At 42.6% G+C, this 10,737-nt stretch overlaps 1 pseudogene; it reads left to right on the forward strand.

Annotated features, from left to right (window-relative positions):
- The first annotated feature begins 4,851 nt into the window (after positions 1 to 4,851).
- Positions 4,852 to 10,422, forward strand: LOC146701637 (histone H1-like; annotated as a pseudogene).
- Positions 10,423 to 10,737: the final 315 nt, after the last annotated feature.

Raw genomic sequence — 10,737 nt, forward strand, 5'->3', positions numbered from 1 at the left:
GTGAGAGTAGAAGATCATAACTCAATGACCATGCATGTAGTAGAGTAATATTTCATTATATTTCGTACTATTTATCTGTATTGTCATCTTCAAATAATTTCACATCATTAAAAGACAGACTGGCAAGTTGTATTTGTTTTACTTAATGTTAATGCACAATAGTGCAGTGATTGTCATTGATGCCTCACAGCAAGAAGGCCCAGGGTCTGACCCCACTGGCTGACTGGGGTGTGGTGAGGTTTACATTTTCTCTCTGGGTTCTTTGGTTTGTGGCCACACCTCAAAGACATCATGTTAGATTAACTAGTGATTCTACATTGGCTGAAGGTGCAGAAGACTGGTACCCTGTCCAAGGTGTAACCTGTATCTTAACCTAAAACATAGGTAAGGCTCCAGCTCCCATGAACCTGAACTGGATAAGTGGAAGATGTCTGGATGGTTTTGTTTTAGACTTTAGTTGTGAAGACAAGTGTGTCTATCTCATCCAGTAGGACTATCGAGGAACCCTCCAAAATCAAAAAAGCAAGGCCAGGGATGGCAGCTCTAAATAAATAAGACTGTTTTTTTTATTATGCACCTGCAACAGGTTGAAATGTAGTTGGAGGATACTCACGCAGAAAGTAAACACAAATGATCAAAATCTTCAACAATTTAAAAACATCTATCTACAAGGAAAATGTATATATTTCAGATTTTGCTTTATTCCTTGGTCAGTCATCAGTGTTCTGCTAATTTGTGGCACAGACCATAAAAAGTATTTGTACAAAAGGAGAATAAAAGTGTCAGAAATAGAACTGTGATGAGCAAAGAAGTGTTTTCTCCATCAAAGCCTTTGATTGGAGGGTGCACTACATCGCACTGTTGTAAGCAAGATAAACACAACGCAGACCAAAACTTACAACACCGCCAAAAGCTCACTTACACTGAAGTTTGTTCAAGGAGAGACAGATATGCTTCTTCATCACAGATGAAGGCAAAACACAAGCGCTTTCAAAAGAAGTCTGCCCAATAACATCTCTTAAGATTTCTTAAAGCAAACAAGGCCAGAGGATTGGGATGGACAAAGAGATAGAGTAACACTGTTTGACATTTAATGATGGAAAAACTGATGAGTCCAAGTTAGAGATTAGTGGTAATAATAGATGAGTGCATGTAAGGAGACAGTGAATCAAACCCGGAGAAAAACATGGTGGTGAGAATATTTTACCCTGGAATTGGGTATCAAAACAGACCAACCTGCAATATGATAACGAGTCCAAAACACATGTTAAAGTTTCATGAGAACTCGTTGAAGACCAAAAAAGACCGAGGAGTTCTGTTTAACAGGCTTGAGGTCAAACATTTCTGGGAGAACTGAAAGAAGACTGAGAAAACCAAACATGTCTGGCATCACAATAACATTGTGGAAATAGATTATGCTGGGAAAAACAGCCTGTTCTCACCCCTGCAGCGTCAATTAGTTTAGATTTGTCACATGTTTTGTGAATAAATGGCATGGCTCATTTAGTCACAAGGTGTCCTTTGAAGTCTGTGCCTTCACAGACTATTGGTGAGAAGGATCAGGCCATCCCAACGTGTAATTTGTCACCGAGCAGGGTTACCGTTGTGAAGGGGCATGTTTTCATCCAAAGCATAGCTTTGCTTAAAACACTTTCAGTTTTCAGTGCCTAAATCCAACAAAGTACTATCTGGCGCTTGGATTTCAGTGTGTAAATCTAACCAAGTAGAACAAAATAAATTGTATTAGTGCTTAAACACAAGCAAATAGTTTTCAAGGCTTAATTTTTAGACTTTCCATATGCTGAACTAAACCAATAATTTTCAGTTCCTAGTTTTCTCAACTCTGAACCAAACCAGGAAGTCTTTAGACCAAAAACCCAGCCACGTTGTGTTTGTATATGTTAGAGTTTGTATTGTTGATTGTCATTTATGCTTAGAAATATTTAACCATAGATGCTTAGAGGTGTATAATCAATTGTGTAGTGATAAGTTGTGTGATCTTTAACAGGCTACAGAGGCTTGGTGTGTATTCCACACTAGAATGCACACCTACATCCTGGGAGCACGGGAAGAGGTCGCATCTTGTTTTAATTGTTTTATGGTAGGATTAACGTAGCTACGTCTGTTCTAGTCTAAGTGCTTTTCTGTTTAGATGAACTGCTGGACTTCCTCACCGGGGGGGGGGTCTAGTCTACCCTCTTCCTGACCAAGGATGTTTGACCCTTTGATCAGCAACACACACACACACACACACACACACACACACACACACACACACACACACACACACACACACACAGGCAAGGTACTCTTTGTTTGTATGTAGACGTCGGTATGTTAATGAACCTATGCATATTCATGTAACCTCAATAAAAGGACAGTGTATGGGAGGACGGACGAGAGCTACTGGGGTCAAGCGAAGGAACGGCGCTCTGTCTGGTTCTCTCCCGTGCACGAGTACCATGAAGAAGTTTGCCTACTTGCGTCTTGCTTGCAGTGTAATTATATTGTCTTCAACGTTCCAGCGGATGGGTTCAAGCTACAAACCTATCATTAATTGGTCCTTCGATGCCGGAGCCCTGGAATCGCATTCACCGAGGGGAGGAGGGACACGCTGAAAGGCTGACGTCAGCCAGGAAGTTCCTGTGGATTCGCGGTCTGTCTTTTCTCCTCGATGAATGACGGTCGGCGGGATTCGGGCTGATATTACACTCTAAGCAACGCCAAGTAAGTTTAAAGAGGCCGACTCTATAACCGTGTCGTTGTGCAGTCTCCGCCACTGTGTGAGGCGTTGAGAAGAGGCCGACTCTATAACCGTGTCGTTGTGCAGTCTCCGCCACTGTGTGAGGCGTTGAGAAGAGGCCGACTCTATAACCGTGTCGTTGTGCAGTCTCCGCCACTGTGTGAGGCGTTGAGAAGTTCGCTACTTTGTGTAGCGATACCCGGGTTCCTTGCTACTTTGTGGAGCAAGAGGTTCCTCGCTACTTTGTGTGGCTAGAGGTGAGTTCTCCGCCGCTTTGTGGGGCGTTGAGAAGTTCCGCGGGGTCCAGATTGTGCTGGACGATAGGCCTATTTTGTGTTGTTTTTGTTGTCGTTGTCGTCGTTGTTGTTGTTGTTGTTGTTGTTGTTGTGTGAGTGTGTGCGGAGCAGAACATGTGGTCTGTGACACCGACTGTTGTTGTTATCATGGGTTTCTAAGCAACCAAGAGTGAGTCGGAGGGAGACAGACGTTTGTGCTGGACTTTGCTCCTGGCAGCACAAAGTATTTATGTAAAAAAGAGAGGGAGCGACGGCTCCACAGCTGCGCGGGTTCACGCGAGCGCGGTCACGCGGGTTTCACGCGGACCTGAGCCGTGCGGTCAATCGCAGGCTTAAAAATGGAAGAGATTAAAATGTTAGAAGTTTTCAGAAAACACACCAGCCTTGAAGAGCGTGTGGAGAAGGCCAGCCCACATCAGCAGCTATGCTCTGGTGGGTGGCTGTCCCCCCACCCCTTGCTGACACAAAACGTTAACTCTTCAGCCTGTGTGCCAGACCATAGACGTAATTGAGGTGGATAGTTGTTAAAAGTCATCTACATTACGCTTGTGGTTGCTTAAATTCAGTACGATGACATGCGAGGTGAAGTGATATAGATAAATATTTAAACTAATGAAGTGCATAGAGGCACTTGACCTGTGTGGAAGACTGTCGTCTTATTATGAGCCATTGTTGAGATATGGAGCACACCTGTGAAAACAACTAATATGCTGAACCCTGTATGAAACATCTAAAAGTACATGATGGAGAAGCTGAATTGAATATGAAAGTGTAAGACTTTGCCGCTGTGGGCAGAGCAACTACTGTGTGATGTTGCGTTGCAGTTTTTTTTCTGAGCTGATGAGCAGGCTACACATTATCAGATCGAGAGCTGTCTGAGAACTACTCTAAGAGAGGGAAACAGCGCTATGTTAACTGTGATAACTGGAGTGTGCAACGTTTCCATGAGCAGTTTTCCTGCATCTTGACTTGTGTGTAGAGTGTTCATAACATCAGCATCATGTTTTTGATTATTTGTTTGTTGGGTTGAAAAATAGTTAAATAAACTGGTGATCATATTTACGGATCACCATGGCACATATCATCAGCCATGTGATTTATTTTTGCAGATGACAAAGTGAGTGTGAATGTGTCTGACGTCACAGTGTTTTTGTGCACTGTGCAAAAGTGATTGCCTCTGATTGTGAGTGAGAGCGGTGATTTTGCAGACCACCAGCTATTGTGAAGAAAAAAAAAAAAAGAGTGAAAGAGAAATAATCATAGGAAAAAGGTTTTGTGTTGATCAGCCGAAAAACAACTACAATGTCATTTTCTGCTTTTAAGAAAGGATTGTTCACACAAACACAGACAGAGAGAGAGAGAGAGAGAGATGTGTGTTGATTAAGCAGTGATGATAATAATGAACATGTTTTAGTTTGTCACTTTCAGGTGAAAAGCAGACCTGTATCAATTTTCCACATGCAACAGTCGGAAGAAAGTTATAGTTTAACATCATTGGAAACATGCAGGCCAAGTTTCTGGCTGACTTATTTACAGTGCCATGTGTTTCTCAACCTCACAAGCGAGCTCACTCCTCCCTGAAGATAAGGAATGCAGCTCCAAAGCAATAACATGATAAAGAGACAGCAGCAAGTCCTGAGCACAAAAAGTCCCAGCAAAGCAGCAGCAATGTGGATAAACAGCAGCAGCAGAAGAAAGCAAACCCATCTTCCTGTCTGATTGGTTGAATTTCACGGAGGGGCGAGCAAGATGGCAGCGTGAAGAGGAGTTTTTGTTTGAGTTCTCAGCACAAGACACTTATTTGATGTCTTTCTGGCCTTCGGGACTTTTTTGGAGATCAGCGCGCTAAACTTGCTGGATCTGAGGCCAGGGTCTGCGGCGGCAGCATGTTGAAATGCTCAAAAAGGACTGAGTGACTCGGGCAAGCCACATGCGGCTAGCGACATGAAAGAAATGGACCCTTCATGATGCGTTCAACGTGCCAGCGCTGTGGTGGGAAAGGCTCCATCATAAACACACCCTGCGCCCTGCGCCGAGGTTCAGGCCAAGAAGAAGAAGACGATGACTTCCAAGCCCAAGAAGGTCGGCCTCAGCGTGGGCGAGCTGATTGTGAAAGCCGTGGCCGCTTCCAAGGAGCGCAACGGCCTGTCTGTGGCCGCTCTCAAGAAGGCTCTGGCTGCCGGAGGCTACGATGTGGACAAGAACAAGGCCCGTGTCAAGACCGCCATCAAGAGCCTGGTGGCGAAGGGCACTCTGGTGCAGACCAAGGGCACCGGGGCCTCCGGATCCTTCAAGATGAACAGGGTTACTGAGACCAAAGCTAAGACGCCCGCCGCGGCCAAAGCCAAGAAACCGGCAGCAGCTGCTAAGAAGTCGCCCAAGAAGGCAGCGGCAGCACTTCAGACACTAGCACAAGGTCAACCGCATCAGAGGAGGGACAGGACAATAGTGAGAGTGGCTGTGACTTCACTGTGCATGTGAAGAAAACGTTTGAGGAGAACTGAACAGTTGGAGTTTGACATTTGCCACCTGTGGAGTAAAATGGCAAGAAGAGACAGTGGGACACAGGACAAAGCTGAAGGAGAACTGCCGGCTGTTGGACTGTTGAAGTGGGAGAGGACAACAGAGTGAGAAGACTAGGTGAGAACACATAGGAATTATTTAATGTGGGAAATCAAAATTTGGGTTAGCAAACCTGGGGAAAAGAAAACTGACTGCTTAAGTTGGAAAATTGAGACGGAGTCTGAAACATTGCGAAAATAGAAACATATACAAAATCACACACACACAAGCAGAACATGCATTAACCCTACTAACAATTCCAAACACAAAATGACTCATGAAGACTCATAGCACATTAGTTAAGAAATGATTAAATAATAGCAGAGAAGTGTGTAGGAAAGGCAGCTTTAAGAACATGCTCTGCTGGATATGCAGCTCCACAGACATGCATTAGACCTGCCTAATAACACAAACACATGTAATGAAAATTAGCTTGTTATCTTTCATCAGTGTTACAATAGTGTCAATTTAGCAGACACTTGTTATCAAATGCTGAATTTATCCTAAAGAAAAAAAATTGACTCTCCAAGTTGCAGGACAACAATTTAACTTTTGTGGGAAAAAAAAAAAAAAAAAATCCTGGTTTGATAAATCAGTGATCAGACAATAAATTTAGTGTTAAAATGGTAAATTGGGAGAAGCTTCCTGCTTGATTGAGGCAGCATAAGTAATTTACTGTATGAGGGAAATTGTCTTTTGTGATACTATTTTGAACATGCTTTTCTGTCGTCCTGTCAACTTAGTGGGTTAATAGCTGATATGCAAATTAGTTGATTGGTTTTAGATTAATGAAAGGTGACTGAATTCTAGTACGAGTGAATGAGATGTGTTGGAGTTGTTGTGTGTTGAGTGGAGACTCTAAAACACTGAGTTTCCTGCTTTGATGTGCGAGTGAATCCTGTATTTAGATACACAACACTGAATACGTCAGAACGAACGTTTTTTGTGAAGTGCATGACAGCATGTCACATGTTTTATGATGAAGGGAAAAGGAAAATTGAATAAAATAGATCTGTGGCCTAAATGAGTGAAGAGCACAGACCTGGTAATTAAACTCATAGCTAATAAGACATTAGGATTATGTTGTGTGTTGTGCAGCTGATGGTTGATTTGGAGTGAATCTAGCTGATGATTTTTCTTTTGTTGTGAAGTTGAGCCTGCCGATTAGTATGATGGTGTGATAAACCATGTTAATGGTATGATTTACCCTCCTGAGATGAGGAGCTTGTGTCATGACTTAACAAGGCCTTTTTATTTTGATACTTTCACAGTGCACTGAAAGTTTTGTTTGATAATCTCTGTTGTTTAAGCAGATCTGCACGTCGGGAATTAAAAGCGCTACACGTCGTCGAGAAAATTGTGCCAAGTGAGTTCTCCACATTTAAATGGACTCTGGAGAAAGCCACTTATTTGGGACAATTATTAAATGACAGTCCCAGTCCAAAAGGATTCAGCGATGTAATCCAAACTAAAGTTCTTCTTTTTCTTTTTGAAATGACGTCATTTTGCTGAGAGTGGAAACTAAATGCGACGATAGGTTCCACTATCAGCAAAGAAAGAAAGAATGAATGCATGAATGAGTGAGTGAAAGGAAAACAAACTGACTGACTGGTAAAAGCTGACAAAAGCTGACAAGACTTTACTGATGTAACACGACTGTGTGAAGTTGACCCCCGCCTGGCAGGGGTGCAGATGAGTCTGTGTGTGCTTCCCTTTACAGAAGCAGGAAGATGACAGCAACACTCGAGGTTGCGTGATGATTTAACATTTTAAATGCCATTTTCTGTGTCTGTGAATTTACTATGTGTGTGTCATTCACTAGCTTGTGTGCTCACAGAGATATCTGTGACAAAGTATGCATACGCCTGCGCAAGCGCTAACATTTGCATTTTCGTTTTTACAGCATTATGGTTCTTCATGTGTTTGATCATGTGATTTATAGGAATACTGGCTAATGTTTCTCTACTACAGGATTTCTGGGTTTATGTGTGAGGAAAACTGTGTTTACAGGTTATGAGTGGTGATGCTGTTGCATTGGGTTGATGGGAAAATGTGAAGGTTACTTTGATAATGTGAATAACATGTGTGAAATTTCCTGTGTTGAGAACTGGTGTTACTTCTTTCCACAGCTAGGGTTGACTTTATGGTGTTTTTATGGCACCTCTGGAACCTGTTGACCTGTGTCTGACCTCTGTCTGACTACAGTCAATGTGTATTGCTAATGTTTGTTTCTTTGAGAATGCTGTAGTAGATTCAGCTGAAGCGGACAAGTGACATGGGTAAAACAAATAAGAGATTACGGTGTTTATGGGATAGTTTATTATGGGCTCATTTGCTGGCCACTTTTGAACCCATAATAATAATATATGAGTGGAGTGACTTTGCTTAAGAGAAGTCACTGATTACATTAATGTTAACAGAGTACATGGGATAATCCATGTCTGAGGTGAATTAGGGTAATAGTTGTAGTTACTGATTTGAGAAAACCTGCACATGACACTTGTCTTGCTGATGTTGAATGCTTATTACTCTTATGATACAATTGTTTACAGGTATGAAGTTTGATTTCACTTCCAGATTTTGCTTTCCAGGCCGTAATGGTGTGTATGCAGGCTCCTGGGAGAGCCAGGTGTTAAGCAAACTTAATATGCAACACACGCTAACATCTTTTATTGCAGGGTTACGGAGCTACTCCAGAGGAGATGCCCTGATGTTGCCTGGGACATGATCTAGCTAATCTTTTTCTTTAAGACAGGGATCCAGGTTTGGTGAGTTGACGCATGGGAATGTCCATGCGTCAAGAGGTGGAGTGCAAGGATTAACATTAAACAATGTTTACTATTATTGTTGCAGTGATTTGTGTGATTAGCCGTTTTATTTACAAATATTAAACCTATGCAAGTGGTGCATCCATGTTCAGATGAGGCTTTGATGGCCTATAAGTGAAGTTCACTGAACTAAAGAATGTGGTTTGATGATTGTTGACATACTCTCCAAATAGTTTGTCTTCCTAGCAAGGAAATACAGGTGCAGCAGTAATCTCCTGAGAAATCTTCAGAGGCCCAGTGAGAAGCGTGAACCATTCCAGGCATAGCTGACAGCCAGGCAGTGGTTGAGGTCAAAGGTCAAGCTGGTTGGGGCCCATCATGAGATCAGACCTTGGAGCCACAGCAAGGACCATGAAACTGCCTGCAAAATAGAGGAGAGGATCGTCCACAAGATGGGAGAGAGGCTTCAGGAGGATCAGAGATCATCTTCAGCACAGCAGACATCACACAGAGAGCTGTGCTACTGAGCTTCCAGGAGATCAAGAGGAGACTTCCCACAGCAAGATGTTAAATAAAATGAAACATTCAATATTGACGCTGAGAAAGACAATTAAGGTGTACGACGTGCTCTGCCTTAAACCTTCAGCAGCGTTGGAACATGAAAACTCGTGGGATGAGGGGAGCGTGCCAAGCTCCATCGACAGCGCAGAAGGAGTTCGGGGATGACATCATGATTCTATGAAAGCACAGGAACCAGAAGCTATGGTGGTGATGACAGCAGTTTCCTATGAACATCACCTAACGCTGTGCCACTGTACTGTGCATACGATGACACTCTGAAGGCTGCTGGGATCATAACAGCAGTAAGACAACTGAACCCTGCACCCTTTCCACAGAGGTGTTTTCTGCAGAGTATGGACAATTAAGGAGTCATAAATATCCCCCTCACAAGACGAAGGTCTGAAGTCAGGTGATGGGGGCTGGTAAGAGGCCATAAAACTAGAGTGCTGAGAGGTCTGCAGCTTTGGAAATAGCTGAGAACCATGTTGACAAACAACAAAACTAACTGGTATGTTTGAATGTTTATTCTACATACATTTGGACTCTGGTCCTATGGACAACGATGGAAACAACTGGAAGAGACATTCATGACGCCCTGCAGAACTCAAACCACTCTGCAGAGAGACATGTGATTTGCACACCCGGAGGAAGCATTACCAAGCTGAGATGTTTTTGAAAATGTTACTTTTTTATTTTTACTATTAAATTAACAATTTCTTTGTTTGCTCGTAAGATGCAGTTTGCCATGAGATGAGCTCAATGAATGGGGTAACTGCTAATACATTTATTAAACTGTGTAACTTTTACAGTAATTTAGGGTGATTTGACATATGCTGAGTAAAAAAATGTTTACATTGAAACTGTCAGACATGAGGTATGCATAACTGGGAACTTTCTAGCATAAAGGTCAAAAAACGGGGGAATGTTAGAGTTTGTATTGTTGATTGTCATTTATGCTTAGAAATATTTAACCATAGATGCTTAGAGGTGTATAATCAATTGTGTAGTGATAAGTTGTGTGATCTTTAACAGGCTACAGAGGCTTGGTGTGTATTCCACACTAGAATGCACACCTACATCCTGGGAGCACGGGAAGAGGTCGCATCTTGTTTTAATTGTTTTATGGTAGGATTAACGTAGCTACGTCTGTTCTAGTCTAAGTGCTTTTCTGTTTAGATGAACTGCTGGACTTCCTCACCGGGGGGGGGGTCTAGTCTACCCTCTTCCTGACCAAGGATGTTTGACCCTTTGATCAGCAACACACACACACACACACACACACACACACACACACACACACACACACACACACACAGGCAAGGTACTCTTTGTTTGTATGTAGACGTCGGTATGTTAATGAACCTATGCATATTCATGTAACCTCAATAAAAGGACAGTGTATGGGAGGACGGACGAGAGCTACTGGGGTCAAGCGAAGGAACGGCGCTCTGTCTGGTTCTCTCCCGTGCACGAGTACCATGAAGAAGTTTGCCTACTTGCGTCTTGCTTGCAGTGTAATTATATTGTCTTCAACGTTCCAGCGGATGGGTTCAAGCTACAAACCTAACAGTATATACCTATACTTACCCAAGTAGTTTTCAGAGTCCAGTTTTCATATTCTAAACCAGCAGTCCCCAACCTTTTTTGCACCACGGACCAGCTTATGTCCGACAATATTTTCAAGGACCGGCCTTTAAGGTTTTGCAGATAAATACAGCAAAATAAAACCAGTGCTGGGACCAAAAAACCAAACAAACAAATGATTTATTCATAACACATGGGGAAACTGAGTTAAGGATAAAAACCA

The sequence above is a fragment of the Copadichromis virginalis genome, linkage group LG9 (genome assembly GCF_057382275.1).
Source record: "Copadichromis virginalis isolate Kocher_CV1m ecotype Utaka linkage group LG9, C_Virginalis_male_GT1.1, whole genome shotgun sequence".
NCBI classification, from domain to species: domain Eukaryota; kingdom Metazoa; phylum Chordata; class Actinopteri; order Cichliformes; family Cichlidae; genus Copadichromis; species Copadichromis virginalis.